We start from the raw sequence: 13,371 nt of genomic DNA on the forward strand, positions 1-13,371 counted from the left end.
GCAGAGATGTGCTCCCCCCACCCCCAGTTTCCACCAACGATCATTCCCCCCCTTCCCTCCCCTGTATCGCTTCGGCTGTAAATGCCCTTATTGCAGATGGTCTCCCATTTCTCCAGCTTCCAATTTTGCCCCAGAGATGGAGGATGGGAAAACGCAGTAAAAAGATATTATCCAGGGCAGGGAGGATTTCTACTTTAAAAAAATATTGCAAAGATGGCTCCTCCCCCCCCCTTTTTATTTGCACCTTGACTCCCTGCATCCTTTGGCCTGCTGGCTGGTGGGGAGAGAAGCTGACGCATCTAAAGCGATGAGCAGCCTCCCAGCTGGCATTTTTAAAAAGGGAAAAAAGCCTCACGAAAACCAGTGGCTCCTCTCCGCACATGCTGCTTTCCAGGGTTGGGGGCGGGGGGGGGCTGTCTTTGAAGCGCGCGAGCCTGTGGGTGCTCTTGTGTGCGTGTGCAGGCATCCTTCTCTGACCCGGCCAGGTAACAATGAGAGAGGGAGAGACAGAAAAAGTGGCCCAACACCACCAAATTAAATTCCTGAAAGATTGGGGATTTGAACTCAAGTCTTCCAGATTCTAGTCCAGCAACCACTATACCACACTGGCCAGGAGACTTTAGTTTATTTTACCTGAATATGCCTGTGTTTGAACTTCCTTTCCTCCTTGTTAAACTCTCCCTCCTCTTCTTCTGTTGTTTCTGTACTATTGAAGTTCTAACTATAAGATTGCTTCAGGTGGGGACTTGCTTTCTGTGTTTATATTATGCACTAGTACAACTCCCAAAACACTTTCTCCCTACTCAGCTGCCATATTCTGCCACTCTTCCTCTCCAGTGAAGGCTAAGGGTGGGAGCTCAGGGGGCGAGAAATCATCCCTCTTAAAAGGGCCACGCTTATTTGGTCTAGAGATAGACTACTCTGCAAGCTCTGCCACCCAGCGCTAGATGAGGCAGGAACAAAGAGGAGAAAGTGTGTGGAAGGTGTGCGGAAGAGGGGGTAGTCTTAAACGGCGAGTATATAACAAACTCTATATTTTGAGTGGAAATGTTGGGGGGTCGTCTTATACGCCCAGTCGTCTTATACGCCGGCAAATACGGTATATATTTTATACAGGCTTCTATATTTCTGCTTTTGAAAAATAGCAGTCATTCAGAGATTTTTCCACATGACTCATGGACTGACTGACACTGCATCTGGAGTATGTTTGGTTGCTTACAAAAAAATGACATGTGCCGTTGAAGCAGTCACCCTTTGCAATGCCTAGTGAAGAACTGTGTAAAGTGGCATAATGCCATGTGTGGGTAAAGCACATTTTTATTGTTGGGAATTCTCATTTTTTGCAATGATATGGTAAAGGTTCTGTTTGTCCATGTTGACCAAATCAAAAATAGCCAGTCCATTTCCTTCTCTGGGTGCACTGTTTAGAAAGAACAATGTTTCTTAAAAATGTAATAGAGCGGCCATCTTTAAATTTTATTCATTGTTTTTGCTCACAAAGGATTTCTCTCCTAATTTTTTTAGTACTATAACATTTGTATTATACTTCTGTAGTTGTTTCTGAATAACGTGCTGCATAAGAGGAGAATGTATTGCTTTGTGGAATGCCTCTATAATACGAGAATTCCCAGTCACTTGCTTCTGCTTGAAACAGTATACTTCACTAAAAAGAAAATTGAGTTTGTTCCTTTTCGGCTTTGTTTCTGTACACCAGACATGTCAAATGTGCAGCCCTTGGGCCTGATCCCACCCCCGCAGTGCTTGCATGTGGCCCATAAGCAAGTGGCCATTGTTGTCTTCCTTCATCCCAGTGCTTTTTGTATTTCTCCTGTGTGATGCAGCTGAGCAAAGCAGTTTCTTCCTCTTCCCCCCTTCCTCTTCCCAAAGGAGGAGGAAGGAGGAGAAGCCTTAGCCAACGGAGAAGCTTGTATCTGTAGCTCTGTTGTGCAATGGAGAGAGCCTGGAGTGCAAGGTTCTCTCAATTGCACTGCAGAGCTACAGAGCCAAGTTCCTGCACTGGTTGAGGCTCCTCCTCTCTTTGAGAAGATGGACGGGGGAAAAGGGAAAGAGCCAGAGGCTGCCTCAATCCTATGGGAGAAATACAAAAAGCACCTTTAAAACCAAAACAGTTTTGTTCAAGGTAAGAGCTTTTTGCCTTGCTATAGTGTGTGCATGTATTGTTAAGCTCATTTTACCAGTGCTTTCCTGAGTGCAACTGCGTTCCATTGACCGTTTCACTGTATTCATGCCATCATGATCCAGTCTTTCTCAGTAGTAAACCAATGTGAACTATTCAGATGAGGAATAACAACAAGCCAGTGAGGTGGATTTGGCTGGGAGTGTGTATCCAGCACATTTCCTTTGTAGACTGGGGATTTTGAACATAGGCTTTCCAAGTAGTAAGCTGATACTGACCACTGTACATTGCTGTTTCTCTGTTTGTGCACTGCCTCATAGGAGTTACAGTTATTTTTTCGGGGGAAACTATAGTTTTGTAGATAAACACATAGCCTTCAGTCTGTATCATGGTGCCCTCACATGTTCTTGACCAGCACACAAAGCAACATGTACAAAAGCTCACAGTGCCTAGCCATTTCATGTTTTCCTCAGGGTCCTAGGGCACAAAGCATTGACCAGGAGATTTCTGTAAATAATGTCAAGAAATCAGAAGTAGGTTTGCAACTTACACGTATATAGCTGAACAGCATACTCAAGATTGCTCCAGCACAGACATTGTCTCCAGATTTTGATGCAGTAATTCAGAGTAAGAAGTGTCAGTTATCAGAGACTGTTAAACAAAATATTGCAAGTGTGCTAATGTTTTAAGCATGTTTTATTTTAAGTAAAAAAATCTTTAATTGTATTTGTGTCCTTTATAAAGTTTATATCTCCACTACCTGGAATTCTAAGAGGGCCCCGTGGCACAGAGTGATAAAGCTGCAGTACTGCAGTCGGAGCCCTCTGCTCATGACCTGAGTTCGATCCCAGCGGAAGCTGGTTCAGGTAGCCTGCTCTAGGTTGACTCAGCCTTCCATCCTTCCGAGGTCGGTAAAATGAGTACCCAGCCTGCTGGGGGGAAAGTGTAGATGACTGGGGATTGCCTTCCCATAAAAAGTCTGCCGTGAAAATGTTGTGAAAGCAATGTCACCCCAGAGTCGAAAACGGCTGGTGCTTGCACAGGGGACTACCTTTATCTTTTTACCTGGAATTACATTTTATGACACATATAGCCCAGCCTGACAAGGTCTCATTTATGTCAGATCCGGCTGCCATAACAAATGAGCTTGACACCCCTGCAGTGCACACACTTACCTGGACACAAACAAGTCCCATTGAACATGGTGACTGTTTACAATTGGATTTTGCTATTCTTACATAGTAAAAATCCAGTTGCAAAGCACATTATTTCATGTGTGTGAATGCACCCTGGGCAGGAACATAAATTTAAAATCTCAGCAAACTATGGAGTTTAAATCCGTAAGTCCCACTAATTTGACTAGAATGTATTTCCAAATCAGTGTATTTGACTACATTTTTAAAAATAGTTAACTGATAGACTTTTCCAAATATCCTATTTGTATTGTTATCTACTTTATAAAAGAGGAACAGAGAAAACAATTTGACATATGTACTGAAGAAACTTTCTTCCTAAATATAATATTTCCTAATTTTAATCAGATCTTCCCGATATTCTTTAAATACAGAGTGGGAAGGGGGTTAATTCTTCCACATGTATGATTTCACCAATCAAAACTATCTAATCCCCTCCCCCTCCTATGTTATTAGTTTTAGGAGGGAAAAAGGTAGATAAAATATGAGAGGGGGAGGTTAGTTTTGACTGATCAAACTGCAATGCTTGATTAGTTAAGTCTCCTTTCCACACTCTATGCAGCTGTTGTTCCACTGAGGTACTGTTTGTCTGCTGTTTCTCTTTAAGACTACTGGGAAGCTCTGATTATGGATACCTCCAGCCTCTTGTCTAGTTAGTCCCTTAATATTCCAGACATCTTGCTCAGTCACGTTTGAGACTGAGTTTGGTATAAAAAGGGGATGTCAATCATAAGGATGAGGACCCTTGACCAGCTCTTTACAGTCCCCAGTGTGATCTGTGGGTTGTCGCCTCTTCTACACACATTAGTGAGCATGTTCAGAACTATTAACCTGATGCTTTTAGGAAAGCAAAGAAGCTGATAGCTACTGATTCATTCCCTAGCAAATACCCCTTTTCTTTCCTTTCCCCCCTGAATTGGAAACAAGTACGGCAGATATAGGAGGTGGAATTCAGGTAGAACTAGTGAATGAAAAATGTATTTTGGCTCCTGGACACCTGCATATGAAGAATATACTTTGAATTCATCTGAATTTGATAGTTTACTGTAAAATTAGTTATAGTAAGTTTTGTAATCTGAGTCCAGTGGCACCTTTAAGACCAACGAAGTTTTATTCTGGGTATTAGCTTTCATATGTGCACACACTTTTTCAGATGTATTGAAACAGAACTCCCCAACCATTATATATATTGAAAGGCCAGTTAGAATCAAGATACATAAGTAACTGAGCAATAAATATAGCTAAGACTAGATAAAGGCAATTGGTAAGACCTGTGAATAGTATCAAGTTAGCATACTGCATAATAAAGGAGTTTACAACTGATGCAGGAACTGAGTGACATTACCATGTATTGTGAGACAAGAAATCAATATTTCTATTAAGTCCCAGGGGTTTGATTGGTCCTGAATGTTGTAATAATTTGAAACTCAGCAATCTCCCTTTGTAGTCTGTTTCTGAGGTTCCTTTGTAACAAAACAGCTATTTTGAGGTCCCACATTTAATGTCCCGGATGGTTGAAACCCAGGTCCCACCCCCAGTGAGAAATTGCACCACTGTGACTTGCACCTTCGATTGCCTGTAGGTAATTGGTTGGCTTTAGCTGGTTGCTTTTGGCAAAGCATGAACTATGGATTGAAAATGCTAGCTGCTTTCTATTACCACATTTCTATGGTTGGCATGTGGGATGAATTATCTGATCTCTAAAAAATGCCCATACTCTTGTTGAATCTTTGCAACCAATATTCACCCAAGCATAATTAAATCTATTTTGTTATGGTTTAGGATTTTCTGTGCATACATAGAGATATAGGTTCATCATGTTAATGACTGAATTATTAAGTTTTACAACCCCAATTGACTGCTTCTAATCTAGCAGATACAGCACCCAATTCAAAATTTCTCAGAATCAGGACACAATCCATGTCTTCCAAAACTTTTCAGGATGGAACCCAAACTCTACTGATCTTTTATTTTTTGTATCTGCTTACACTGAAAAGAAGAAAGGTCTAGGCATTCACTGATGACTAAACAGGCTACATTAGATGAAGCACTAAGATAGTTGCATCAGATTAGTCAAAATCTCCCTCACCTCAATAAAAGAAAAACCAGACTCTTCTGTATAAACTAGGATGATTCAGTAATTAGTTGCTGTAATCATCTTGTGTAAACACCATAGTGGAAGAAAGAAGTTAATGAATCATTCTTTTGGCTTGCTGCTAATGCACCTTTTATTAAAGGTCTACTATAGTGTCAAGAACTTCTTTTAATCATTATGTGAACATGGGGTGGGGATAGGAAGAGATCGAGGTCCTGGAAAGATGGATAGACAAGGAGAACTAGGTTAAGGCACTTTAATCTTCTTTCATTCCTTGCTGAAGGAGCAGGGTAAAGTTCACACTCCTATGTTGTGAGTCAATAATTTAGAACTGTGTTTATTAAAAACATCTTGGATAAAAGTTATTTGTTTTTCTTAAATATGGAGAGATATTCTCATTTTCTGTTTGTGAAAGTTAATGCAGTTAGTACTCCTCCCTTTAGAGAGAGAAATTGCCTTATCAACAGAGGAAATTGAGCTATGACCATATTCCATGCAGGAGTCCTTTTCATAACACACTTGCAATCAATTGTACTGGATTTAGATTCAAGTCTAGTAGTGCCTTAGAGGTATCTGAGAACCTAGATTCAAGTCCAGTAGTGCCTTGTTGGTCTCTAAGGTGCTACTGGACTTGAATCTAGCCTTTCTATTGTAGTCCAGAATGGGTACCCTCAGAAGCAAAAACCAAATTAATTTTGTAACAGTTCAAAGCAAAAAATAGACTTGCTTCTGGCAGTTGTTTAAATTTACTAATATTAAAATATAATTCTTTCTGTTTCTGTTTTGTATGTCTATGAATTTGCTTGTGAGATGGATACCTTTCTGTTAGTGATCATAGTGAGGATGGTACATCCATTCTTTGTTCTAAAGTGGTTAATTCGTAAAACTCTAATTCCTGAAACATCAAAATGATGGTTGCACTTCCAGAGTCTAGGGGAGGGGAGAGGGCAGCAAAGGGGAGAAACCCCTTTACAACAACCACCAAATAAATACAATCACTCACAACGTTTTGGAATAAAGCGCCCAGAGCTTTGATTGGTTACAGCTGTAAGAAGTCTTGGCACAACATTGGACCACCAGATCCTGGCATCAGTTAATCCATCTGCCAGTCAATATATCCTGTCCCACTTGCAGCCCACCAGCTGGGGTGGGGAGAACCATAGAATGACAGAATGTTGGATTCCACAAGTATGATCACCACTAAGTGGTCTCCCCTGCCACTTGAGTTTGAGAGTAACCCATTGGCAGCCCCTGAGCTGGGCATGTCCCTTGAAAGTCCACACCCAAAGATCCCTTAAAGGGATGCTAGGAAAATGCTAGGAGAATGAGCATGCAGGCTGGTTTTCTTAAAATGGATCGGGCCCCATCTGATACCACTCCATGGTTGTGACAGATTAATGAAGCAGAAAACCGCTTGAACAGGAACATAACCCATGCATCCCATAACTTTACCCTCCCCCCCAGCAGGTACTACTCACAAACCCTGTGTGCCTTCTTCCCCTGAAGCATTCGCACACAGGGAGGAATGGATGGGAAAGCAATCCTATGTGGCCAGGTAGTATGGCATGTTCCCCCCCCCCGGTGGCTCCTCCCCTGGGGCCCCCTGCCTGTTGCCACTGGCCCCAAGGTGCCCATGCATCTTGTCCTGCCTTGCGAGACATGGCTAGCCATGGCTGCTGTCACCCCTGCTGGCTTTCCCTGTCCACATGGGACTGGAAATGGGATGCATGGCTGAGTTGAGGCTTTCAGATCTAAAGGTGAACTATTTGAATCGAGTGGGTGCTAGAGGATTCTTAATCAGCCAGTTTAAGGCCAGTTTACAAATTAGTTTTACCACACAAATGCACACCTATAAAAACTTCATGTGCACATGTGCAAAAGTATATTTAGTCCTGCATTCTTATACTCCAGGGCACTGGAATTATGCAGCACTATTGCAAAACTTATGCATTTGACCTGGCATAACTTTGTGGCATAGCTATGTATCTTTTGGTTCTAATATGAATCAAACCATTTTATGGACTTTCTGTTAGATTTTTAAGAATAGGGTATAGCTCTACTCCTGCTAAACTTTCCCTTTGTGAGATGATAATGGGTGGGACAATTTATGCATTCCTTGGCTCGAGCAGCTTTCCTGGAGGAGTAAAGGGAGGATCAAACTCCTTCATTGTAACTTAGAGAGTTCAGCAACTGCAACATGGCTTTAACCTAACATGATGTTTTTACAAGCAGACGAAGGAAGATATGTAGATTCATGTGCCACTGCTGTTTACTGACACATGATACAGGTTGACATTTGTTGCCCTTCTCTCTTGCTGAGCTCTTGCTTTGCTTTTTTTACGGTTAGCATTTTCACTTTGCTGTGTGCAGTACTACCAAAAGTAAAGCTCTTGTTTCTTGTGTTCATTCAGTACAGTACCACTAGATCATTTGCTAGGTTTTATAACATTCTGTCAGGCTGATTTTAAAATAAATAATTAAGAGAAGTAGACTGAGAGTATGCTATTAGCATAAACCTCGTCTCTGTCATGCATTTAATATATTATCAGATTGTTACATGCTGTACTGTTGTGTTTTGTTAGCTGTCACTCTGGATCATTTACAATCATTTTATACTGCTAGACATGTATAAGTAAAACATATCTAAAGAAAGCCAAAGTCTAACAGTAGGTTATAATTTCTGCAGACCATAATGCAAAGTCCAAAAGTAATCCATTAGTATAAAACATAATTAATTGTTTTATTTGAGCCCATCATCAGAGTCCCTGACTTGACTAATAATTGATCAGTGATATGAAAATCTGATCAGAGCCTAGGTTAAAATAACAGTTGGCCCATAATCTCTTTGAGTTGGCAAGATATTAGAGCTTCAGTCACTGGCCTCAGTTGAGAAATCTACATCACTAGGAAAGGAAAATGTCACAGAGGCTCAGCGATAACTGAGCAGAAATGTTTGTAGTTTTTGCTGAATTCCTGAGGAGAACATTGACTTGGCCAAACATAATGCCAAACACTAAATCTTGTTGCCTATGACCAGCAATGAACTCTGTGAGTTCTGTTTGAATATTCTATTAAAAGGGACTCCCTAGCAAGTGATTAGAATTGTGTTCTCTGACTTTCTAGACTGAATGGTTATGAATAGGAGTAGCACTGGAGCAACTTGAGGAGCACACCCTCTTCCCTCAACCACTGTGCACTGGGACATTTCCTTCCTCTTCCTTCAAAATCTGGGAACTTTATCCATGGACCTTAACCTTTCTGTTTCTTTTCCCACCTTGCCCAGTTCCTATAACTACACCCATCAGTTCAAATTCTTTTTCATTTTATTTTAATGTCTGTTTTTGCAGTCCTCTTCAAATTTTGATATAAGATCCTCTTGAGCTTTGGATAGTGGGTATTCATCACTCCAGCAAAGTAACAATGTGCTCAACAATTAAAGGCAAAGCACGCTTGCATCCCAATCCTAAACACTTTTACTTGAAATCTTGAAATCTTTTCTGATTCAATGACTCTGTTTGACAACACTGTGTGTTTTAGAAGAAGAAGATGATACTGGATTTATATCCCGCCCTCCACTCCGAATCTCAGAGTGGCTCACAAATGCCTTTATCTTCCTCCCCCACAACAGACACCCTGTGAAGTGGGCAGGGCTGAGAGGGCTCTCACAGCAGCTACCCTTTCAAGGACAACCTCTGCCAGAGCTATGGCTGACCCAAGGCCATTCCAGCAGGTGCAAGTGGAGGAGTGGGGAATCAAACCCAGTTCTCCCAGATAAGAGTCTGCACATTTAACCACTATACCGAACTTAGGATCACAGCCTTATAGTTGATTCAGTATCAAGTGGCAAGCTGGACAGTTGCCATCTGCACATGTGCTCTACTTGTTTGAAGACGTTCCCAGGTTTAAAAAATGTCCTTGCACTTGCAAAGTTCATATGTCTGCAAAGGCTATGTTGAAAGCCCTTACCCTACACACACATCTTAAGTAGTTCAATCCTGGGGGAATTGAATATACCAGGGGTGGCCAGACCTGCATAATGTAAGAGCCACATAGAATAAACATCAGGTGTTTGAGAGCTGCAAGACATGAATGTCAGATGTTTGAGGAAGGAAGGAAAGGGAGGAAGAAAGGAAAGGAAGGAAGGAGGAAAAGAAATAAAATGGGGAAAGGATGGAGAGGTGGAAAGAAAGCAACTCTACCTTAAAATGCATTCTCTAATCCACCAGCTAACTTGGTTTGGAGAGTTCATTTAAAGAGAGAAATGCCTTCTGCAAGCCAGCTGATAGGGTGGGAGGGGCTTGAGAGCCACACAATATGTGTGAAAGAGCCACATGTGATTCCCAAGCTGCAGTTTGGCCACCCCTGGATTATACCATATGTGAACTGGCTTTTACTCTACCAGAGAATAATCTTTTCTTTCTTCAGCGGTTGCTCAACCTACCCAGCCAGCATCAAAGCTTGAAGAGACGTTACGGGCACCCTGATCCTAAAAACAATTCCCTGTGATGCTGCGTATGCATTGAAAAATGATGGGATAAAGGACATCTCTATGTTACAGTTTTGACACAGGGAACACCAAGTAACATTAGTGTTTCCCAAAGTAAATTGATAAAGTGGAGGCATTATAACATGTACAGTATTTAACCATGTCCATACAAGTGTCTAGAAACCATGATAGGACCAACTCATGATACGGCCATCTTTGATGTCCACACTGTATGCCTGTGCTGCAGGAAGCACTGTAGATAGTAGTTGTGATTCCCACCATAACCATAAATGCTCATGGCTGTCTTTAGCATTTGGAATAGGATGTTACGATAAAATAGTCCAAGCATCCTGTTTATGGCTCATGCTGTAAATCTTCCCTGGTACAGACAATGAAGTTGCTATTTAAATAAAGCATGTAAATCATTGAAGATTGTTGTTCCAGAATAAACAGATTTTCCCAATTGACTTAAAACATACACTGTGTCATGGGTGATGGCGACAACCATGCTGGGCCCCTGCTTGAGTTGACAGATCCTGCAGCCAGTCCCTCTGATGCTCCAGGAACTGACAGCTTGCTGCCGCTGCCTGAGTCAGCATTCCCCACACCTGACCCAGCAGCAGTGGAAGAGACACAGCTGCAAGCAGAAAGCCCACCAGACTCACCCCCACAGGTAGCTCTGCTGTGGGAGTGATTCTGCCAAGAATTAGTGACCAGTCAAAGAGACACACGCCTGCAAGGAAGATGGTTGCTGAATTCTGACAGAAGCTTCACCGCGCAGTAATGGGAATATTGCTGGAGGCCCATTTAGCCCCCTGCTTGGGGCTGGGCTCCTCGTGGAAGCAACAAGTCACCTCTGTGATGACTCGTGTCCACCCCAGTTCTCACACTTCTGATCAAACTCCTTGTCTTCCTGACTCTCAGCTCTAGACAACCTTGCTCTCTGCCCTCCAACTCGGCTACCTGACTCAGGTTTGGTTAGAACTCCCTGGCTCAACCTTTGACCAGACTTGGACTTTACTCTTGACCGCATCCAGCCTGTGACACATTGATTACATAAAATTTGCTCTAATGTGCATTCCCCAGAGGGGGCTATATTAGAGCAATAATGTTATCGTCCTTTTGTGTGCTTGATAATTATTAACCATATGATGATTCTTTTAAAGCCTCTGAATCTCACATGATGTTATATGTTCCATATGCAGGCACAATTTCTACTATGGCAATTAAACAAAGACCGATTTCCCACTCACCCTACATCGTTCTGACATTCCTCTTTTCAGTACGGTGTCCTTCCGATTTCCCACTATCTGCCCCGGGGCATCAGCTTGCATCGTTTTTAGCTGTTTCTCTTTACCGCACACAAACGCCGACACAAACTGAAGGCCCAGGGCAGATAGTGGGAAATCGGAAGGATGCCGTGCTGAAAAGAGGAACATCAGAGTAGCGTAGGGTGAGTGGGAAATCGGCCAAAATGAGTTCAGTGGCACGTTTAAGACTAACAAAGTTTTATTCAGGGTATAAGCTTCCTCAGATACTACCTCAGATACTGATCTGAGGAAGTGTGCTTGCACACAAAAGCTTATACCTAGATTAAAACTATGTTGGTCTTAAAGGTACCACTGGACTCAAACTTTGTTCTACTGCTTCAGACCAACGCAGCTATCCATCTGAATCCATTACAATTAAAGCCAGTCTTTGCACAGTGCTGATGAAATAGTGCAGTTATTAAAGTGAGGGTAGGGCAATCTGGATTCTTTATATCAGGTCCAAATCAGTTGTCTCTCTTTTCAGAGTGTGCCTTCTCTAATTATGTGTGCTGTATTACAGACAAATTGAAAAGTCTGGCCTCCCTCCCCTCTAGCTGTTGAAGAGAAACTTCAAGACATGCACGAGAGAGTAGGAAACTCAATCTACCTCATTAATTCCCCATCTGGGATCTGAACTCTTGCTATGCCAGTGTAGGAGATCAGAGTGTTCTGTAAGGAAACACAGGCATGTAGAGTCAGTGCAAGATGTCTGAAATGCCTGAGGTTTTTAAAATGAATTTATCAAAGGACATGATGATTACTGTGCCTGCACATTTGACACCAGCCATCTGAGCCACTAGGATGTACTTCAGCAAGCCTGGTTCATAGGGAAGTTTGCTATCTTGCATGTACAAGTTTTGCTCTTTGTCCTGAAGTTGGTTGTAAGAGTTAGGTTTCGGTTTTCAGTGTATAGAGCAGTAAGTCCTACTGAAATCAATGGGGTTGGCATCAAAATAAATGTACAAATAGCCCAAGGGCATCTGTTGCTACATCACTGTTGAAGTTGAGCCTTCTCTGAGTTATACCTGTGCTGGCCTGTTTTGTGCCATATCTCTGTCCCATACAATTTTAATTTCTGTTGTCTGTCACACTTTTAACTCTCCTTTACCTCAGTAACATATAGAGCTGTTCCAAATACATCTGGATGCTGATCACTGAGTTACTGCTGGATGGCTCATATCTCATTACATTAATTATATCCTTTTATAATTGTTGTTTGGGGGGGGGGTTAAACCAATTTTATTTTAAAAAATATGTCAAATACAAGCAGAAATAATCAGAATTAAGACAAAATACATAGAGATAGAATCAATACTGTTGGTAAAGTAGAAAAGAATACCTGACATATTCAAAACTTCACCTTCAGGGTTTTGAGAATATAAGGAAGTTAGTAAATAACATTGATAGCTTCCAAAATGGATTCAAATTCCTGTTTTTGAGCTAAAAATTCAAGAAATGGAAACCAAACAAATACAAATTTTGAGATAGAAGGGACTGTTTCACCTTGGGTCAGAGAGTCAGATTGAGGTGACAAGAGAGGATGTCCTACAACTGATAGATAAATTAAAAACTGATAAGTTATCCGTAATACAGTAGTCCTGTAGTTACAGGAGCCAATTCTGATGAAGTTTTGTATTATTTTTTCCAATTATGTTGTTGATTTCACCATTTGCATAAATAGGAAATTTACCCAAAAGACCAACACAACCACTTTTAACTTTAAAAGGGGTAAATTCTCTGAGATGAGGAGGCATGTGAAGAGGAAACTGAAAGGAAAGGTAAATAGAGTCAAAACCCTTGGCGAAGCTTGGAGGCTATTTAAAACTACAATCCTGGAAGCTCAGATAAAATATGTACCACAAGTCAGGAAAGGCACAAATAGGTTTTTTAAAAAGCCTGCATGGTTAACAAAGTAATGGAAGCTGTAAAAGGTAAGAAGGATCCCTTTAAGCGGTGGAAAGCTAGTCCAAGTGAGGTTAATAAAAGGGAACACAGGCTGTGGCAAATCAAATGAAAGTCTTTGATGAGGCGGCAGAAAGGGACTATGAGGAGCATATTGCAAAAAACAAAGACCAATAATAAAAATTTCTTCAAATACATTAGAAGCAGGAAGCCATCCAGGGAGGCAGTGGGGCCGTTGGATGACCAAG

At 41.6% G+C, this 13,371-nt stretch overlaps 1 protein-coding gene across 3 annotated transcripts in view; it reads left to right on the top strand.

The window, feature by feature from the left end:
* Positions 1–13,371, top strand: part of FGGY (FGGY carbohydrate kinase domain containing) — a 346,832-nt gene that overhangs the window by 271,969 nt on the left and 61,492 nt on the right. The window lies entirely within an intron of this gene.

The sequence above is a fragment of the Heteronotia binoei genome, chromosome 2, assembly GCF_032191835.1.
Source record: "Heteronotia binoei isolate CCM8104 ecotype False Entrance Well chromosome 2, APGP_CSIRO_Hbin_v1, whole genome shotgun sequence".
NCBI classification, from domain to species: Eukaryota; Metazoa; Chordata; class Lepidosauria; order Squamata; family Gekkonidae; genus Heteronotia; species Heteronotia binoei.